The sequence below is a fragment of the Lepidochelys olivacea genome (assembly GCF_965140295.1).
Source record: "Lepidochelys olivacea isolate rLepOli2 genome assembly, chromosome: 10".
NCBI classification, from domain to species: Eukaryota; Metazoa; Chordata; order Testudines; family Cheloniidae; genus Lepidochelys; species Lepidochelys olivacea.
In genome coordinates this window covers 59,891,778-59,913,645 of record NC_140420.1, presented here as the reverse complement: position 1 = coordinate 59,913,645, position 21,868 = coordinate 59,891,778, and positions in this window count along the sequence as shown.

Sequence of the window (21,868 nt, the reverse complement as noted above, 5' to 3'; positions counted from 1 at the left end):
GGAGACAGTTGAGGAGAAACACATCTAAGTTTAGTCACAAGATAAACTTTAAGGTCATGCATCTCTAACCAGAGTAGAGCTGGAGAGAGATGGGACTTAAACATGTGCTTCAGTCTGTCCAAATTCAGCAAAGTGCTTATGCCCATGCTTAAGCTCTTGGCTAAATCAGGGCCAAGATCAAGTTGCCAAGGGAGATCCTATCGCATGAATAAATGTGCTTTTCTCTAATCATATAACAAATGGCTGCCCCAGTCAGCTACAGAGGGCTGCATTCCTCTCTTAATTCTGAAATCCAGTGACAGTGGACAACTGCAGAATGTAGGCCACAACATATGTTTTTGCTTTTGAGGCACTAAATAGTTTGTTAAAGTGACCACTAACTTGATGGTATTTTCATCCATCCTGGTACTTCTGGGATGTCCCAGTTCTTAGAGCTGGTCAGATGCTTTTCAAAAAGCTCAACATTTTGAGGAAAAAATGAATAATTTTCCATGGAAATATGTTTTCCAAATTTCAACCAGCTCTTATGAAACAGCATCACTTTGTAATGTTGTATCCACAGTGGGATGGTGTTTTGACTCAGAAATGGCTTGAGGAGATTTTGATAAACATTGATCATGTTGCATCATGAAATTCTGCTGAAACATCATGACATTATACTTAAAAGTTTGCCTTACAAGCCAATCCCAGGAAAGTGGCTATAACCAAGACAGCTGGCTGTGCCTGCACCCCAATATGAACAGCCTAAGCACTGAGCTGTAGTTTTCTGATAAAGTTATAAATTAATTTGATTTCTAGATTCTTTCTGCAAAATTGAACGTTCCCTGGAAGCATCTCAGATAAGTCACTTTTCCTTTACAAACAATGGGTCTGATCTTGCAGATCCTGAAGACACTGGGAATTCTGTACATGGACTGACTACAAGATTGGGAGTTATTTAAATTCTATGGGCTGACAATTATATGACTTGTGATCTTTAACACACTGGAACTTTAAAGCTTTGCTGTTGAATTCTTTTCAGATTCAGATGTTTCAGTTCAGCATACCACAGGTGAGTTTCCTTGTCCTGGATTTCCTTAGAAGCAAAACAATTTATAAGTCTCTATTCTCTTCTCCCCTTCAATTTCTATTCTTTCAATTAAAGCCCTGCGCAAATATAAAATTTGTATCCATATCCGATCCCCAAACATGGCCCACAGATATCTGCAGATCTTCAGGACTCTACTTTCAATAAATCGCCAAGTAACTAATCAGTGAACCCTTTTAGAGACATAATTACATTTTGTACAGTGTGTGGTGCATAGGCACTGTGCAACTAGAGGGATGACCAAAGGGGTGAGAGTTAGGCACTTCTACATTCTAATTCTGACTACATTCTAACACTCACTGTGTGGCCTTGGGCAAGTCATTTCAGCTTACTGCCTCAGTTTCCTCATTTGTTCAGTATGGATAGTGATACTTGCCATACCTACCTCAGAGGAGTATTGTACAGATTAGTCAGTTAACGTCTGTACAGCACTTTGAACATATAAATTGCTATATATTAAATGTTAAGTGTCTGCCATCTTGCCTACACTTAATGGACCTGTCAAGACATGCACATCAGCATTCCCCTTCTATCCTCCCCTTATTGTCTCTTTATGGCCTTCACTTGTGGCATCATGTCTAGTTTAGATGTAAGCTTCTATGGGGCACAGACAGTCCATCACTTGTTTTTGTGAGACACCTAGCAAATTTCTAGGTACTCAGACAATAAGGAGGTGGCGTGGTTAGGGCACCGGACTAAGTGAGGAGAGCTATTCCTGGCTCTTCCAATGGCTCTCTGTATGTTACCTCAAGCAAGTCACTTCACTGCTCCATGTCTCAGTTTCCCTATCTGTAAAATGGGGATAGTAACGCGTACTCACCTTTGTTCAGTGCTTTTGAATCTACTGGTGAAAAGTACTGTGTGTGTGGGTGTGTGTAAGAGAGAGAACTTTTTATATGTTTCAGAGTAGCAGCTGTGTTAGTCTGTATTCGCAAAAAGAAAAGGAGTATTTGTGGCACCTTAGAGACTAACAAATTTATTTGAGCATAAGCTTTTGTGAGCTACAGCTCACTTCATCGGATGCATAATAATAACTTTTATATATAACCTGTTATTTTTTACACTGAATAAACTTCATAGATATCTTAAGATTCATTCCCTGTTTCTTGCATTCAGATAAATCATATTTAAACACAACAATGAGTGCCTGTGCATCCTGGGTGAAATCCTGGCCCCAGTGGGTTGTCATTGACTTTAATGGAGCCATCTTTTCACCCCCTAAACTTACCTTTAATTAGTATACCTCTTTGGTACTGTTGTTCTCAAAATATTGCCTGCTCCTTTAATTTCTCCACAGTATTTTATACTCCTCAAATCTACACAGCTATACATTGCAGAATGCAGATACCATTGTAGATCACAATAACTCAGTATACCTGGCTTTTCACAAACAGGAGGATTTAAATCCATTTTCTCTTTTCTTCTCCAGTTTACCAGTCTTATGTTTCCTCCTGTTTTCCCAAGTTCCTAATCTGGTATCCTTGGTTCCTGGCCAAGTTTTTTTTTGGTCTGAAGATTCCTTCAGCACTGCTTCACTTCATTTACACCTGAGGACTCTTCTGCCTGTTCCTTGCTGTGTGCTGACTGATTTGGTCTCTGTGTCTGCACAACACCTAGCACAATGGGGTTGGGGTCCATGACTGGGGTTCCTAAGTGCTACAACAGAGGTTCTCAAACTGGGGGTCAGGACGCCTCAGGGGGTCACGAGGTTATTACGTGGGGGGTCACAAGCTGTCAGCCTCCACCCCAAACCCGGCTTTGCCTCCAGCATTTATAATGGTGTTAAATATATTAAAAAGTGTTTTTAATTTATAATGGGGGTCGCACTCAGAGGCTTGCTATGTGAAAAGGGTCACCAGTACAAAACTTTGAGAACCACTGTACTACAATAATATAATAAATAAAATAAAATATCCTTGTGGTTCAGATAAAGGACACCCATCAGGTTCCTTCTTGTTCTGAGATCCCTCTGGGGTCTTCTTCACTCTTGTGAATACTTTCATTTTTCACTCATTCTGAACATTGTAGTTCCCTTGGTTACTGGAAAGTACCCCAGTGTCCCCTGTAGAATACCGTTCTAGAAGCAGCTCATCTCTATTTAATTGTGACTCCAACCCTCTTTTACCCTTATGTCACAAGGGGTACCTCTCTCCAGTTGGTTATGTTTTGGCATTGGTGTTTGGCTTGAGTTCATCTTTGGGGTGATAAGTCATCCTACTTTAATCAGAATTTGGGCTCCAGCTCTGTCAAGGCAGCCTGGATCAGCTTCAGTCTCTAGTCCTCCTTTGCACCATTTCTCTCAGAATAGAATTACAGTCCTTATTCCATTGTGTATATGAAGATAAAGAAAACTAAATAGCCTCCTTTCTTCTTTCCAAGCTGAAACTGAAAATGCAGCAGCTAGCCACATGCCTGGATATGCAGCTCTCTGTCCCCTTCATGACCTAGCACAGCTTCTAGAAGCTTCATTTCCTTGACATGCAATCTCTTCTTATTCATTCTTTATGTGGACTTCCAGTCACACCATCTGGTCAGTTCTATGTGCTTTCACTATGCTGCAGGTTTTCATTCTGTGTTGCCCTGGCATTGACCTTTCACACTCAACATAGATAATGTGATGTTAGCTTAGCAACAGTTTATATATTATTTGCATAATATTTTGATAAAGATATACTCATTGATATCTTTTGTTTTTTTTTAAAAATGCACATAAACCAGTATGTCAAATGTGTATTGGCTAAAAATTAATATTCGTTGCTTATCATTTACAGAGTGAATTGTGGCTGTTCTTAATGTCCAAATCCTTTTATCCTGATGCTTCTAATGAAGTCCTACTCTGGATATTAATTCTTATATTATTTTACTTTTGACACCTGACTGTTCACTGCCAGCTACACAAAAACAAATTACTGCTCTCTAGACTGCAAGATTCACCCTTTTTTTCTTTTTAATATTACAGCTGATTTCTAAAGAATGACTTAATAGAAAAGGCTCTTCCCTAACCCCTGACAAAACAGAGCTGCTCTGTCCTGCACCAGTCTTCTTGAAGGCCTAAAAATTTGTATTTCTGAATTTCATAGCAGAGCAGCAGTATGTCAGGACAGAGCGACTGTTAAGGCAATACACAGAATATACCAGATTGTGTTTTGGCTGAAAACTGAAACATTTAACTTCAGCCAGTGAGAGTAAAACTGGATAAAACAGAAATATGTTGACATTTCTTTCGTAACTAATATTTTTAGGAATTTATAACGCAGCCATAAAATAGGCCACGAGTTTCCAGGCAAGGGAGATACCAGTTTCTTGTCAACTGTTGGAAATGGGCCATCCTGATTATCACTACAAAAGGTTTTTTTCTCCTGCTGATAATAGCTCACCTTAGTTGATCACTCTCGTTATAATGTGTATGGCAACACCCATTTTTTCATGTTCTCTCATCTATCTATCTATATCTATCTTCCTACTGTATTTTCCACTGCATGCATCCGATGAAGCAGGTTTTAGTCCATGGAAGCTTATGCTCAAATAAATTTGTTAGTCTCTAAGGTGCCACAAGTACTCCTCAGTAAAACAGTGACACCCACTGACAAGCTAATTCTTGTCACATTGTAGAGCCAGCGTTCTCAGCCTGGAGTTATAACTAGAGATGGTTGAAATTTTAATAAATTTCAACACAAATCATGGCAAATTATTTACATTTTTGAACAGCTCTAATCACACACCCAGTGAGGGTCGCAAAGGGGTTTTCTGAGCACTTCAAATTTAAGTTTTCTTTTAAAGAAAAACAAAGTTTCCAGCCTTTTGGTTTTGAAGGTAACCTTCTAAATGTAAATGACTGCAGTAATTAGGGTCCTTAAACATATAGAAGTGGGATAACATGCAATTAATGACATTTTCAGTAAGAATCTATACAATACAGAGTTTTCCAGTGAGATATTTTCTAATGCCCTGAGTGTAAATGATGACATTGGTCATATATACTGAATAAACAATGAAACAAACAAATCTATAATATAATTTTTGTGGATGAAACAGATGAATCTTATCTCCTTCAAAACTAAGAGCAAAAATTATGGAAAACTAATAATCAATACACAAAATGAGAAAACTAAAGGACAGTGGGGGAATCCATTTACCACTCAGTTTGTTTTAATATACTAATATTACCAAGCTTTATCAGGAGACTGAAATCTCCATTTTAAACTGGGATTGGCTATCCTGCATAGATGCTGGCTAACTTGGTTACACCATTTTAATGTACACAATACAGATCTACAAGGGATCAGGCATCCTCCCATCTCGTATCAAGCCCCCTTTCTAACAACATAATCATTCCTTCCCCCTTCACTTTTCATCCATAGATCTCCAAGCACATAGAAGTACTATAATTCAATGTGGCAAGCCCATTGCTGGTTGAAAGTGCCCAACACAGAAAGAAAAGTGAATGCTCTCTGAATAGCTTACCTTAAAAGTATCAAGAACGTTAAAAGTCTGATCTTCTCTCGTTTTGTTGGATGACTTCCTGGATGGCTCAGGATTTCTATAGCGTGAGGTCTCACCTTCATGAAAAGGACAGGGATGTTGCAGTAAATCTCAAAAATGTCTTTTCTCCACAATGTTTGTCTGTCCTTGAAGCCAAACAGACATTAGCAAAGAGTTTTAAACAATCTGAGTAAAAACCTTTTCCCCTCTCAATAGTTCATCTTTCACTCTCTTTACTTTTGTACTGTCATTTCACCAGTTGTCCACTCATCACAGTCTTCCAAAGCAGACAGGACCTACATTTCTATTATAACAAGGATGACAGTATCACATGGTTACATGGGTTTGCAATGTGCACAGCTTGAGGTTTTGAATCATTAAAATGTTTCACTTTAATTATTAATTAAAAAAATTCCCTATCACACCATATTCCCTGGGCTCCCTTAGCATTCGCCCAATTCCCGGGAAAAAGTGACCATGAATTTTCAGCCCATTACTTTTTAGTTATTTTATTTAATTTGTTTCTCCCTTCCATAAAGACTCCCCAAGCAGCCCACAACTTACCTTTATTCATTCCTTTAAAAATGTATATCAGTGTAAACTACCCCCCTTGTTCCCCTCAGGTGATGGACCCCTCTTTACATAAGGCACCTCCCTCCCAGGATTTCTGTCCCACATGGGGTTAAGAGGCCAGCAGCCAGGACCATATGGCTTCTTCCAATCTCTCTTCTGCTGCCCAAGACATCAGGTGAGGTCGCTGTGGGTGTTAGGTTTGAAAGGACATTAATCAGCCAACAAAGTAGAAGGTGCCACCAGGTGCCTGCCCCTCACCCAACTCCCTACTTCGTTATCCAACCCAAATCTCCCACGCTCACAAGTTACATTTTCATCCCCCCAAAAAAGCTCACAGACGGGAACTGCTGCCAATGTCAGGGTTCCTCAGACCATGAAGGCCATGGGGCTGCTGGAAGAGAAGGCTGCTCAGGCCATGTGACCCACAGTTCTAGCTCCACTGGGATTGAGGAGGTGCTCAGCTAGTGCCCAACCCTTCCAAGTTATAAAGAGAAAAGCAATACCAAAGAGGCTGACAGAAAAAATAAATCAACATAAACATGCATTATGTTTTTCTTTTAACATTTCTCAAAGACAAGCTTTGGGAAGAGGCCCTCATGGGGAAAGGAGATAATAGCATAAAAGCACTTCTGAGCTGTCCATACTTTACATATAGCTGCGGTGGGACCTAGCTTGGCAAATTAGTTAGTGGCTAGGTCAGTTTGCTGTAAAGCACAAGTCTTGGCTGCACTGAAGAACGCTTCTCTCCCCGAAACCCAGGGCTAATCAAGACTGCTAAAGGAAAGATTTGTTCTCCTCAACAAAAACCAAAACAACATTTACAACACTAGAGGGAGCCAAGATTTTTAATTTTCTGGAAATGTACAGCCAACACTACAGCCAGCCTTTTGTTTACAAGATTTTTAAATGCGTTGATCATGGAGTTTGGAAAGTATACAGTACTCTGGATTCTAGAGTGTGAATGAATCTCTATTTAAATAACAACAGGTTTCAGAGTAGCAGCCGTGTTAGTCTGTATCCACAAAAAGAAAAGGAGTACTTGTGGCACCTTAGAGACTAACAAATTTATTTGAGCATAAGCTTTCATGAGCTACAGCTCACTTCATTGGATGCATGCATTGCATGCTTATGCTCAAATACATTTGTTAGTCTCTAAGGTGCCACAAGTACTCCTTTTCTTTTTATTTAAATAATAGGATTTCTCTAACGCCTTGACATTTAGGACTTGATTCTGAATCTGTAATGCAGGGCACAGTACTAACTGTCCTGAACAATCCCCTTGAGTTCAACATGACTGTTCACAGCAGAAAACACTATGCCCACTACATGCCTAGTCACAGGACTGGGCCAAAGTGCTCTAGTTCTGGTAAATAATGCCTACTATAGAGCTTCAGAAGTGCTGAATTTAGATCTCTAGTGTCCAGCCTTTCAGCATGAGAACTGAACTTATTTCATAAAAGGCGAGAAGAGTCACAAGGGTGAAATGCTCGCAAGCTGACTGGAAACTTTTTAAAAGCACCATAACAGAGACTCAAAGTAAATGTATGCCCCCAAGTATACTGCTGAAGAAATTGTGTTAAGAAAATTAAAATTCTGTGCATAATATTTTAAAATTCTTCAAAATTCTGCAAATTTTGTCAATGAATAAATGTGGAGGCTCCAGCATGGCAGCGGGGAGTGCAGGCCACTGGCTGGATGGAGGTGAGAGACCGTCCTGCAGTCTCTCACCTCTGGACACAGACGTCACAGTGAGGCTGCTCCTGACCCTGACACAGCACAAGGGATGGGCCTGCCCCAGAAACATCCTAGGGCCTTGCCTCTCCGTGTCAGCCATCAAGTGTAGGCAGGCAGGCTCAGCCCAGCAGGATCCAAATGTGGAGGGGCTTAGTGTGTGTGGGGGGATCCAGGTGTGGGGTGAGAGGGTTCTGTGTGGGCTCCATGTGAAGTTGGTTGGGGCTCAGCAGGTAGGCCTCTGAGTGCTGGGGGAGTGGGGCTTGGTAGGGTTGGGGTTTGGGTGCAGCTGGTTGGGGCTCAGTGGTGTGGAAGTCTGGGGGCTCATCAGGGTGGTCCAGGTGAAGAGGGATGGAGCTTATTGGCGTGGGGGTTCGAGTGGGGGATGGTCTGGGTTCAGGGGGTTGGGGCTCAGCGAGGGGGGTGTGTCTGGGTGCAGGAGGTGGGACTCAGTGGGGGAAGTCTGGATGTAGGGATGATCCAGGTGCAGGGTGTGAAGCTTGGTGGGGTTGGGTTTTTCTTGGGGGAAGGGTCTGGAAGGGCCAAGATGTATGGGGATTGGGCTGACAGAGGAGCAGCTCCTTATACAATGACCCTTCCCCCCACAGCTGAGGAGTGACGGGGGCAGGGAGCGCGGGGGGGGGGTGGAGCTTCCGGCAGCTGGGGGAGGTTTCTGGGGGTGGGTCTGACCTGGCCCTGGATGCTCCTTGCAGGAAAAGAGGAAGAGCAGTCCTCCATACCCCCAGACCAGCTGGGACTAGCAGCTGAGCCTGGCACAGAGTAAAAGCCAATGGCTGGGGTGTCCCTAACGCCTCCCCCCATTGTGATTTACCTATCTGCCAGCTGCTATGGGCATGTGAAAGGACTCGCCCGAGCTGCTGGGAAGGAACATGACTGCTCTTACAGCTTCCCTTTACTTCCCAGTCAGAAGTCATTTTTCTGCAGGGGAAGCAAAGAAATCTGTGGGGGACATGAATTCTGTGCATGCATAGTGGCACAGAATCCCCCCTGAAGTAAAACTAATGCACAATGGAAAAAATAATCCCAACTATACATACAAAATGATGGGTTCTAAATTAGCTGTTATCACTCAAGAAAGGGTCATTGTGGATAGTTCTCTGACACCTGCTCAATGTGCAGTAACAGTTAAAAAAGCTAACAATGTTAGGAAAGGGATAGATAATAAGACAAAACATATCATAATGTCACTATATAAATCCATTGTATGCCCATACTTTGAATACTGTGTGCAGTTTTGGACAACCCATTTAATAAAAGATATATAGAATTGGAAAAGGTACAGAGAAGGGCAAGGAAAATGATTAGGGGTATGGAACAGCTTCCATATGATGAGAAATTATAAAGACCGGCACTGTTCATCTTAGAAAAGAGACAGCTAAAAGGAGATATGATAGAGATCTATAAAATCATGAGCGATGTGGAAAAAGTAAATAAAGTCTTATTTACCTCTTCACATAACACAAGAACTAGGGGTCACCAAATTAAATTAACAACAACAGGTTTAAAACAACCATCAGGAAGTACTTCTTCACATAACGCACAGTCAACCTTTGGAACTCATTCCCAGTGGATGTTGTGAAAGCTAGAAGATGTTGTATAAGAGGGTTTTAAAAAGAATTATCTAAGTTCATGGAGGATAGGTTCATCAATGGCTATTAGCCAAGATCATTGAGGATGCAACCCCATGCTCTGGTGTCCCTAAACTTCTAACTGCCAAAAGCTGGGACTGGACAACAGGAGATGGATCTCTTGCTAACTGCCTTGTTCTGTTCTTTCCCTCTGAAGCATCTGGCACTGGCCATTGTTGGAAGACAGGATACTGGGCTAGATGGACCATTGGTCTAACCCAGAATGGCCTCTCTCTCTGTTCTTGCACCACTAAGGCAGCACCCTAGGTGGCTCTAATCAGCTATGGGGCTGGAGTAGAGAATCAGGGAGCTGTACCTGGTTGTTGGTTCCCAGATTCTCCTCTTTTTCCTCATCTCTTGGCATAGCTTGGGTGGCGTGTGTGGCTTGGGAGGAGACCTATTCCTTGCTAGATGCTCCCCTAAAGTCAGGCAGAGCCAGTTCAGTGCCTATTCTGCACTCCTGGGGGGCTCCCACATCCTGGCAGGGAAGAAGGAAATAGAGCAGCCAGAGCTGCTGCTCTCATCCCTCCTTTGTAATGCAGCAGGCAGGCAGCATGGTAACTACAGAGCAGCTGCAGCAGGGAAGGGACAGCAGCTGCTTAGAGCACTCTTCGCTGACACCAGAGCTGCTCTGGGTAAAATGGTATGAGGCAGTACCCCAGCTCTCCTCCCTAGAGCAACAGGGCTGCCTGAAACACTTCGTTTAGTTCCCACAGAGCATGGCTCAGGGAGCACATTTTCAATTAATAAATACAAATTTTCTTTTTAACTTAATGGCCCTTTAGTGCCACAAATGACCTGTGGACCACAGGCTGTACACCACTAGAGTGCCAGCTAAATCAGGATGTTCCCAAATTGTGAGCCACAGAGTGTTTGCAGGTGGTCTGCAGTGAGTTTGTTGTTCACATCCCACTGGCTCCACCACCTTATTTGCAGAGGCAAAAATACATTAAAAATAAATTCTGTATTTTTCAACTACCGCTTTTCCATGCCTATAATTGATGTAGTTGCTCAAGGATATTAAGGTGTCCTGAATGGGAGGGGACATGTGCACAAGACAATTTCTGTGTTCATGTGTGGTACACACTGTGAAAAAAATTGAGGGTCTCTGACCTGAACTATCTTGTAGCATCCATTGCATTATTAAGTGCCATTATAGTAATTAACTCAATGTATTTTCTTCATGCAGTTATTAAAACTAATCTGTATTACTCTTACGTGGCACATTATAAATGAACAGTATGTTTTAATCCTGTCATTAGGAAAAAGCCTCCCCTAGTTCTAAAGCCCACTTTAATGATCATGCTTATTACCTTCTATTGAGACAGTTTGGAACAAACAGGCCTGTAATCTATTTAGTTTCAGGAGCATGTCTCTCTCAGTCATGTGGCTCTGCTAATAGACCATTTATCAGGATGAAGGGAGCTCTCTGGAGAGAGCAGACAGCAGGACAACCCAAGCCTGAGTGACAGTTTGTCCAGCAGAGATTGACTTTAATGAAGCATAGAATAAAAAGGAAGATTAAGAGGGGGCAAAAATCAGTGACAAGTTTTAGGTTCACCTCACTGTAAGAAACGGGTGACTCACTATGTAGTTTAGATCTATTTTGGGATTATAAATGCTATGTCTGTTTTGTTGTTAATGATCACCTACAATACAAATAAACATTACAAGAGAAAACTTACTCCATGATTCGGACACTTGAATGGCCACATGATCATCACTTTATACATTACTTTAATCCCAGGAACACAAATATTTTTCATCCAAGTAATTCATTTCAAGAACATGATCTTTGTGGACTTTTCAGGAAAAGAGAAGTCTTTAAATTCACTACAGAGTTGCTTCCCTCTTAAACAATGAAACATCAGGGTAACTATCTAGACATACAAAATTCATGACACTTAGCTCTGAAGCTTGGCCTAGGACTTCCCTGCTGCTGGTAAACTTTACCTCTCAAACTTACACCATCGCTCATTTACCTACAGAGTGTCTCTACAGTATGTTCTGTGTCTGTTTCACATGCAAGATTTCTGCCCATATCAATAAGAGTTCTATGTACAAAAAGAGTGGTCGGGGAAGCCAATATTCTCTCCATATCAAGTCACTTTATTTATGTATTTATTTAGGTTTCAGATATCATCCAGATGAGTACTGAAACCTAGGAATTATTATACTGGATCAGATCAGTTGTCCATCTAGTACAATATCCCATCTCTAACCAACCAGTACCAGTTGATTTAGAGGAAGAATCCCTTCAGTAAGATAAGAGTGTTTGGAGAGAAGTTTGCCCTACATATGAAATGAGCCAAATTAGCAGAAAGAAGTTTTATTACCAAACCACCTCCCGTGACCTGGCAGAATCTGGTACAATTTGCCAGACTGTGATAGAGTTCTCAGTGGGGTTAGGTGGCTGCCCTCCCTAGTGCCACTGCCCTGTGAGCAGGTCTTGCAGTCCAGACTCTCTTTTAATCAGAGATGCAGTGAGGTAGGCAGTGACAGGGGAAGCCTGGGCCCTGACCAACAATCCTAACAGAGTCAACAGTGTCTACCCCATTCTCCCACAGCTTTCAGGCCAAATATAAGGTGAAAAGTAAAAGAAAAGGCAATTAAACCATCAGCCCCAACTGGGCTCAGCGTATAGCCTTAGTCCCTCAGGGAGTTTTCTCCGGTGCCCTTATCCAGAGCCTTTGGGTTAGATCTGTCCTTCTCCCCAGCCTCCCCATTTCTGAGCAGGGTTGCTCCCTTTTCAATCTTTCCTCCAGTTGGCACATGCTCTACAGGGCTGGAGGGGCTGGGCTCCCTGGGCCCAGTACTGTCCTTTAATCCCTTCCAGCCCAGTGTGAGGCTAGTACACCCCATCACACGACACAAGGACTGTGGGAGTATAGAACCAAGATTAATATTAGATTCTTCTTCCTTGCCCCTTTCCTTCGCTTGTTAAAATATACTTTGCTGGCAAGGCATTAAAGAAACTCATGCAGTATTTCCTATTGTAGATATAGATACTTGAGCAAAACTTAGAGAGTATACAGGATAGGATTCCAAAAGTGGTCAGTATCAGATTCTGTCTGCTCCTGTTTAAGTCACTTGGTGTTTTACCATCGATTTCCATGACAGCAGAATTAGGTCAGTGCTTTTGAAAACCTGTATACATGCGTGTCAAGCTATGTCTTCACTGCCAAAATACAGGGGGGAGGCGAGCGAAGGAGAGATTTACATCAAGATAACTAACATTACAGCTCTCTTGCTGTAAAATCCTAGCAGAGACAAGACAACTATCATTAGGCGAGGCCAGCATTATACCTCTTGCCTGTGGTTGATATTGTAAAACTACAGTGCCTTGTCTCCACAAGAATTTTGTAGCAGAATAGCTAATGTAAGTTAACCCATAGTAAAAAAACCCCACCTTTTTATTTATAGCAGTGAAGATTTAGAGAGAGATTGGTTAAGGTGAGGCAATTCAATCCAATACATCCACCCACCCCCTTTGGCCATCTACCACCATGATTCTAACCCCACACACACACACCCCTCTTCTGTATTTTAGCATCTGTCCTCCTCCTTCCTCACTCCACTGACTCCCATTTGCTCCTTTTCCCCATCCCTATTATTCTTACCCATCTACAGCTCCTCTCCCCCGCCTCAGGCCCAAAATCTCTCACCAATGCAAATCTAGATCCCACAACCAAACCATCCTGTTTCTTCCTCTCCTCTCCTCCTCAGCTTTGTTGACGTTTGATACAACCCTGTCCCTCTCTCCATCCTCACCCCCCACAACCATTCACACTGCCACATTCACCCTTCTTCATTCCTAACCTCACATCCATCCCTTTCCCCCTTCTCCTGCTGTCTCTGAAACACCCACTCCATCTCTAAATATCTCAGTCATCCATGACCTCTTCATATTACTCCCTTCAGTTCCTGTCCCTCATAGAGATCTGGATCCTTCTTCTACAGCTGCTCTCTCTTAGAGAGGCCTTTCTTTCTCTTATACTCCCTGCTGTGGATCAGACCATGGTGGGGGAGTTAGGCATCTCCCCTCCCATTCCTGCCACTTCCAAGCCCTCCTGTCTCCTCCTTCCCACTCTCTCTCCTATTTGAACAGCACTGCTTCCAACTCTTCTCTCCTCTCCCCTCCTCCTCAATGCTGATGTAATTTACCATCCACCAAATTTCTCCCCATCAGCCTTCCTCTCTCCTTTCAACTCCTGGCTCGCTCTCTTCGTCTCCTCACAATTTCCCACAGTTACCCACAGCAATGACTTCTTCCATATTGATGACATATCTGACCCCTTAGCTCCATGTTTCTTGCCCTCACCTCTTCATTTGACCTGCAGCTCTTGTTCCACTTTCCCACTCATCGCAAGGGTTGTTCACTTGACTTGATCTTCAACAACTGATCTCTCATCTCCAAGAGAGTTCCCACTTCTCTATGATTTGGTCTCCCTCAGCATCGCCCATCAGCCCCCCATCTCATGCCCAGTCACTTGACCTTTCCATGTCTTCCAATCCATCCGTGTTTATGATCTTTCATCTTCTCTGTCCTGTCCTCTCTGGTGCCTATCATCCCTTTCTTCCATTGACATGGTTGTTGATGCTCGACATGTTTCATTCTCCTCCACCCTTGACTCTTTTGCTCCTCTTCCCCATCACAAGGTCTGTCCTGCCAACTCCTAGCCCTTGCTCATCCCCAATATTTGCTTCCTTTGACCCTGCTCTCATGTTAGAGTGTCTCTTTGGCAGAAATCCCATGACCAGTCTGACTTTCTCCACCACAAATTGTTCTTTCCTTCTCCACTTCTGCCATCTGCTAAACAACTATATTTGTTTGTATTTCTTCAAACTTAATTTAAATCTCACACCTGCAATTCCAGTTGTCTTTCCTACATCTTTGACTCATTCCTCAAAACCTCCTCTCCTCCTGCCTCCTCTCTCAGCACAGGATCTTGTGAATTTCTTCCCAGAGAGAATTGACAAAATACCTTGACACCTTGTCTCACACCTCTGCTCACCTCCCTTTCCCCCCAATCACACAAGCAGTTTTTCATCTGTTCTCCTCTTCTATTCCTTCCCCTTGCCTCATGACTTCATCCCATTCCATCTCCTGATCTCCCTGGTGCCCACTATCATCCCCTCCTTTACTGTTTTCCTTAAACCTCTCACTCTTCTCTGACTTTCCCCTCACAAAACAAGCATGCTTTAGTCTCTCCCATCTTAAAAAAAGCAAAAAACACTCTTGACCCCCACTTGCCTCTCCAACTATTGACCTCCAGCTCTAAACTCAGTTAATTCACTGCCTACAATTGCTGTCTGGAATTGCTCTCCTCCAATTCCATCCTAAAACCTCTCCACACTAGCTTCTGCCCCTTACATGCAATTGAAACCACTCACACTGAAGTCTCTAATGACCTCTTCTTTGCCAAATCTCTGAACCAGTATTCCATCCTCATCCTCCTTGATCGGTCAGCCTCCTTTGACAGAGTTCTTCTTGAAATCTTATCCACTCTTGGCTTCTGTGACTATCCTCTTCTGGTTCTTCTCCTACCTCTCTAATCATTCCTTCAGAGTGTCCTTTAGAGGATCCTCCTCATCCTTCTTCCAGCTTTCTGGGAGGGTTCCTCAGGGCTCTATCCTTGGTATTCTTCTCTTCTCTCTCTCTAGATCTTATCTTTGGGTAATATCATCCAGAAATACAAAGTCAACTATTATATCTATGCCAATGAATCAGAAATCTACTTCTCTACTCTGGACCTCTCTCCTTCTGCCAAATTAAAAACTCAGCCTGGCTCTTTGACATCTCCTCATCTAGTCATTGGCTCAAGCCCACTATGGATAGAACAGAGCTCCTAATCTTTGCTCCACAAGCCCTCCCTTGCTTTCTCCTTTTCCAAACATTGTGAACACCACCATCACCTTGCCTATGTCTGAGGCCAGTAACCTGAGGGCCATCTTCAACTCGGACCTTTCTTTAGGTCCTCACAGCTAGGCTATACCTAAGTTTTGCAGATTCTTCTGAATAACATCTCTAAGATATGGCCTTTCTCCATTCACACAGCTAAAATTCTAATCCACGCTCTCATTATCTCATGCCTTGATTTAATAATTTTATTAAGATGATGTTGAAGTAAAAAGAAAACGGTACACAGTTTAAGCATAGAAGTTTCTGGTTATCAGGGAATAAGGTACAGATTTACCAAGGGGTACAAAATTCGCTTTAGGAATGGGTGGTGTAAGGAATACATAATCTACAATCTCCCCGATTGGGGGTAAAAGTTTAACGGGTCAAAGTACAGACATTGAGATATGGGGGTATGTTGTTCATATAATGGCTATGTTCAGGTGTGGAGTATAATGAATGGATACGATGATGAGGATGGATTTACCCTCATTTGGTGGGATTTAATGTTCAGTGAGTTTATGATTTCAGTTCATATAGTCCAATGGAAAAAGTCTCTCAGTCCCTTTCCCATAGTTGATGCATGATGTCGTACCGGCTCACACCTCCTGGTACTGTCGGTGTCCGGTGATGTGTTCAATGTAGATGTCCCTGGACCATCAGATGGTGTCTGAGACCATGAGGCACCGCATGAGCCGTGCGTAGCGTCGACCGATCCCACAGGTCCGCAGCACACACTCGTTGCAGGGGTCCCAAGCGCCCAGGGCTCCGACGATCAGGGCATCCATCTGCACTTCGTAGCCCTTTGCTCTCAGGGTGTCGGCCAGGGGGGCGTATTTTTCCAGCTTACGAGCTCGGACTTCGCGGAAAGCCGGGGTCCTGTTCTCAAAGGAGACCATGATGTCGCTCTCATTATCTCATGCCTTGATTGCTACAACAGCCTCTTCTCTAGCCTTGACAAATGCAATCTTGCCCCCCCATACCCATTCAGAATGCTGCGGCAAAGGTATTTTCCTAGCCTGTCATTTTGACCATGTCACTCCTTTCTTTGCATCCCTCCACTGGCTCCCCCTTCTCTAGTATATCAAACATAAGCTACTTTTCTTCACAACCTATCCCCATGTTATCTCTCATTTGCTATCCAGATGTCAACTCCTGCCTATGATTAGGCCACAATGCCAGCCTTCATTACCTACTTATGGTATTTTCAAACAAACACCTTGTGTTTTCTCCCAGACTGCCCATTGCACTTGGGGGTACTCCTGTAAATATCCACAAACTAACTCATTATTCTCCTTCAAATATCTCCTTACAACTCTCCTATGCCTTGAAGCCTACCTACCAAACAAACAAAAACCCCAAACAACAAAAAAATGTAACAGTTAGGCTACTGGTATGCTGAAACCACCAGTCTGTCATGCTGACCAATACTGTCTCATTGTTGCCTTGTGTTTTTCCACTGGTCTTTCTTTATCTATATATGTTGTCTCTTGTCCTATATTTATATTGAAAGTTCTTTGAGGCAGGAGCTGCCTTTTTGTTCTGTATCTGTACAGTGCCTAGGCACAATGTGGCCTTGGTGTATGACTGGAGCTCACAGAAACTATGGTAATACAAATTAATAAGGGGAAGGGGAAGTTATATATTAAGCAGGCAGGAATCATCATAAAGAGTGGGATCTTTTTCATGCTAAGATCTGGAAACCAGGGGCTTGTGTTGCAATTCTGCATTCTCAACAGTGGATGGCACCAGAATTCAATCTGAGAGTGAATACTTCCAATTTACTATGCATACCTTGCGATAACAGAGACAATGCTTGAGTAAGCACATATAAGCAGATGTCCTGAGATTTATTCTATTTAATTCTGTACAAAATACACAATACATTAGGTAAAGGTCAGGACGTTCTCTGTTAAATAACCTATCACCTCATTTTTTCATGCCTTGGGCCCAAATTCTTAATTATGTTAAAACAATTACTTTTTAATTCAAAGAGTGTGCGCAGCAAAATGACAGATCCTTGATCTAGAACTTACTGTGATAGCTGCTGTAGATACAGATTTACATTTTACACCCCTGAGTCATCAAGCTTCCAATTGTTGCCACTAAGGCTCGAGTCCTGTAACGAGCTGTGTGCAGAGCAAGGGTCCTCTCACATGTAACTCATTGCAGGGTCAAGGCTGCAGACAGATTGAATATGGCTATATTGAGACCCTATCAACTACTCATTAGCTGTATTCTTGAACAAATACAATGCCAGCTATTAACACTTTTAAAAATAATTTCCCCCCAATAAGCCCTAAGAGGTGATTTAATGAGCTTTTTGCTTTATCTTTGTTCATCTCCTTGGATTAAACACAGACAATTGACTAGCACAGGAATAGTTACCTGGTATGTACATATTCATTAATTAATTTTAACAGCAGAAATGTATTTGGTATCCTATGGCTTCTCAAGTATAATGCTGTTGCTGTTTCTTTAATTTATATTTAGTACATTTCATTTAAGATATGACACTCTCACCAGGAATAGTATTTTTATTGCAAATTTATAGCTTAAAACAGAAAGGAGCAGAATATTTTAAATAATTCAGCCGAAACTGTATCAAACAAACATTTAGACAGTTGAATCTCTATAAGACCTGAAGTATTATAAATTGTTAATGGAAACTATATTGCTTAATCTACAAAAAGTGTTTTTCATTCACCATATGTTACTAGAACTATCATTAAAATGGTAATTTATTATGGGGATGAGCCTGGGAAAATGTTATGCTGAGGCCCCAGGATCATGTCTTGGAACCAGTGATTGGGTCAGCATTTTGTTTCTGGTTTTAAATTGTGATATGCCTGGGGCAGGAAAAAAGAAGTCCATTAATTTTTGAAGTTCCTAGAAAACATATACTGTATTTGAAAAAGCATAGACAAAGCTGAATTCTACAGGCCAGGATAATACTATTGGCTAACAGTTCTCAGTAGGTATAATTGTGGACAGTATGTACCCAAACATTTGCCAAGGTAATTAAAACTCAAAAACGTTAATGACAGAATAGAAAAAGGTAAAAGATTTTGCAGTGCCAATATTAATGTTGCCATTGCCAAGAAGTTCAAGTTGGAATTTGAAGGCTTAAGCTGTATCTTACCTCTTTGGAAATCACTGTAAAAGTAATTTGTATAAGCTGTCCACTCATTCACTTGGTCTCTTTGACTTTCTTATATGACTGTCATTTTTTGACAGATAGTAATGAAGATATTAACTGCTGTTTTACTCTGCTTTGTACATTTTACATACTTTTTTTTATTTAAAAAAAGCTTTGAAGCCTCAGAACAAGACAACATATTCTTTATGTTTGATCCCAAGTAACTTCTTTATACTAGTGTGTATCTGCTGAAAGACAGCAAAGGTTTTGACTGTTAGATACAGTACATTCACTCGTTTGCTTTTAAGGTATAGCAGAAAAAGACTTTGAAAAGGTCACATGCAATTTTTCTCATAACAAAATGCACATTTGGTGAGCCTTCAGAATTTCAGATCTGTGCAAAATATTCAGTGCAAAATTAAAACACACAAAATTTACCTCCAATTTTGCAGGGTTTCGCACACAGTAAGTTGTATGATCTTGTCACATCAGTGAAATTGGTATTGAAGTTCATCACGTGTTTTGCTCTATCTGGATGTCTATGGAAATGCTGAGACAGCTTTTCTCTGTGTCTTTTGAATTTTAAACTGAGATTGGTTAGATAGTTGGAGTGGAAGGCACTAGAGTAGGGCTTGGGAAAGACTCAGTTCCCAGTTCTGCTACAGACCTTTGTGCCTTTTCTATTATTTGTATTGCAGTACTGCTTAGGAGCCCATATCATGGACCAGGTCGCTTTTGTGCTAGGTGCTGTATAAACATAGAAGAAAAAGATATTAGATCCCTATCTGTAATAATACTTCCTTTCTAACCTTCCACTGTTTTTCTGTCTCATTTATTTAGAACTGTCTCCTATGTACATAAGATACATAGCACAGATCTGGGTTGGGATCTCTAGGTGATGCTGTAATGCAAACAACTAACAATAATGGTGGGGGGAGGCAAAGGGTTGAAGTCTCATGCTATTTCTTCTGGTCCTCTAATTGGCTGAGAGTATCCAGTATGACCAGAAGGGTCAGCGCAAACCACCTGAACACATTTGCTCAGGTGGACTCGATGCATTTTGCATCTTCTTTTGCACTTTTTTTTTTTTTTTTTTTTTTTACCTGAGTGGTTCTTATTCTGGCTGTTCCCAAAGTCTTCTGTGGTATTCTCTAGCCTCTGTCCCCTAGGGACAGCAGCAGCCAGCACAGCTCTACGATAGTGGTAAAGGGCTACTGATTGCCCTGACCCACAGATCATCCTAGATGAGGAAGCCATGACTCTGCTTGCTGGCCTGCCTCTAGGTACTGGAGTGAGGAGTGAGCCTGCATAAACCAAAGATATTGGATGGGAACATTAGGCACCTAGTCCTTCCTTTCAGCCACGTATACAGCACTAGGTGATAAGTGATGCCATCAGGGTAGTTTTTTTTATGGAGTGGTGGCTTGAATAGCTTTTTCTAGATTAGTATTAAAACTAACACTTTCCCCCACCCTTAAGTACTATGAGAGGAAATAAATAAAAATAAGGCAATACCTTGCTCCGCACTAGACTTTAACTTGACCAGCACAGTATATTTTCAAAGCACATGCATACGGCTGTCACCTGTCTGGGTTTTACCCATACAATACAGTTTTTGGCTTCTGTGTCTGGGTGCCATTTAGGGTTGCCAGGTACCCAGTTTTTGACTCGAAAGGCTGGTCAAAAAGGAGACATGGCAAACCTGAACGGCACTCGAATCAAAAGTCCGATTACTGTGGAGTGGGGGGAGGCATTGTGTCATTGTGTCCTCTGCTTAGCTGGGGCCACCTTCTACCTGCATCACTGAAACTATCCAGTGAGTGATGGGGGTGAGGGACGCAGTGGAACAAGTGATGGGGCGGAGCCTCAAGCGAAGAGGCCGAGAAGGGGGTGAGGCCTTGAGGGGAAGGGCTGGAGGAGGGGCCAGAGCCTTGGGGAAAGAGGCGGGATAGGGCTTCAGGATATCGGGTTATCAGCAGTTAGAAAGATGGCATCCCTACACATGTACCTTCCCTAGATTAGACTTTTAGTTAGCATGTGTCAGCTAACCTCACATGTTAAATCCTAGTCTGCACAAGGCCTATGATGGCAGGATCATTTTGCCTGGTTAGGACCTACAGGTAAGCATAAAAATATTAATAGTTTCCCCCAGTCCCCAGATTTACATGTTATTTTGCGGGGGAGAGGGCGATGGTTTATCGGGAGCTCTTCAATGTAGTCTTGTTATAGAGTGGCTGGTGTGTTTTATTCTCTCACGTGTGTTTTGGCTACGTTAATCCATTGGTCTGCCTGATTTTTATTTAATTCCCTTCAAAGTACTAAAAGGCAGGGATAGAATTATCTATATATATAGATATATTATTATTTTTTGCTCATAACCTACAATTTGGTTTGACAATGGGGCCCTTGTCCAGCCCCTGGTGTGTCCCCAAGGTCAGTTTACTGTAATGGGACTCTTCTTCAAATCTCCAGATTTGTTAGTTATCAGGCAGACAAGTTCATGGAGCTCATGGACAGCAGTGATTGCAGGAGATGCCACTACCCAAGTTCTTTGAAGAAATGGTAACCAAAAAGAGAAGTCATGGCTTGATTCTTCGAATGTAAAAAAACAAGTAAGGGAAAAGAAACCTTAAAATGGCTAAGGCCTTCTTCTATTCCATAAAGGAACATCATACATGGCAGAAGAGACAATATGTTATAAGTTTGCAGTTATAACGAACATAACGTTTTCTTAACCTTTTTAGGAAACTGTTCACAGGATTCACTAGACAATGCCAAGGAATGAGTCCAATTTATCTTTTGATGCAATGTTTTAAATTTTCCACTCATGCTCAAATTCCTGTGGAATAACAGATTGCCACTTTGATTAGAGGTAGGGGTTGGGTGAGCTTCCTCACTATTCAGACATATTTTTCATTCATCTAGAGGCAGGGAATCTGAAGGACAAAGGAGAGGCCTTAAGGGTCTGCACACAAACATAGGCAGTCATGTTTTTTAAAGGAACAGTATTATTATAATGTAACTGTGTTAGATCACTATAAAACCAATGGTTTCATATTGCAGTGCTACATATGCCATTTTTCTAGCCACATATTTAAGGGTGGAATCTAGTGCTCTGCACTTTTGGTGGCGGGTGTGTGTGTGTAGGAGAGGATATAAAGTTAAACTAGTGGTGTGGTGAGAAACGTACATTACATTTAAGTGAGCACAGGGAATAACAGAGAAAACAGACGAATCACATTACAGGTGTCTGTGAGGAAAGGAATATGGATGCAAAGCTGCAGTCTGAGAATTTCAACATCTGTCAA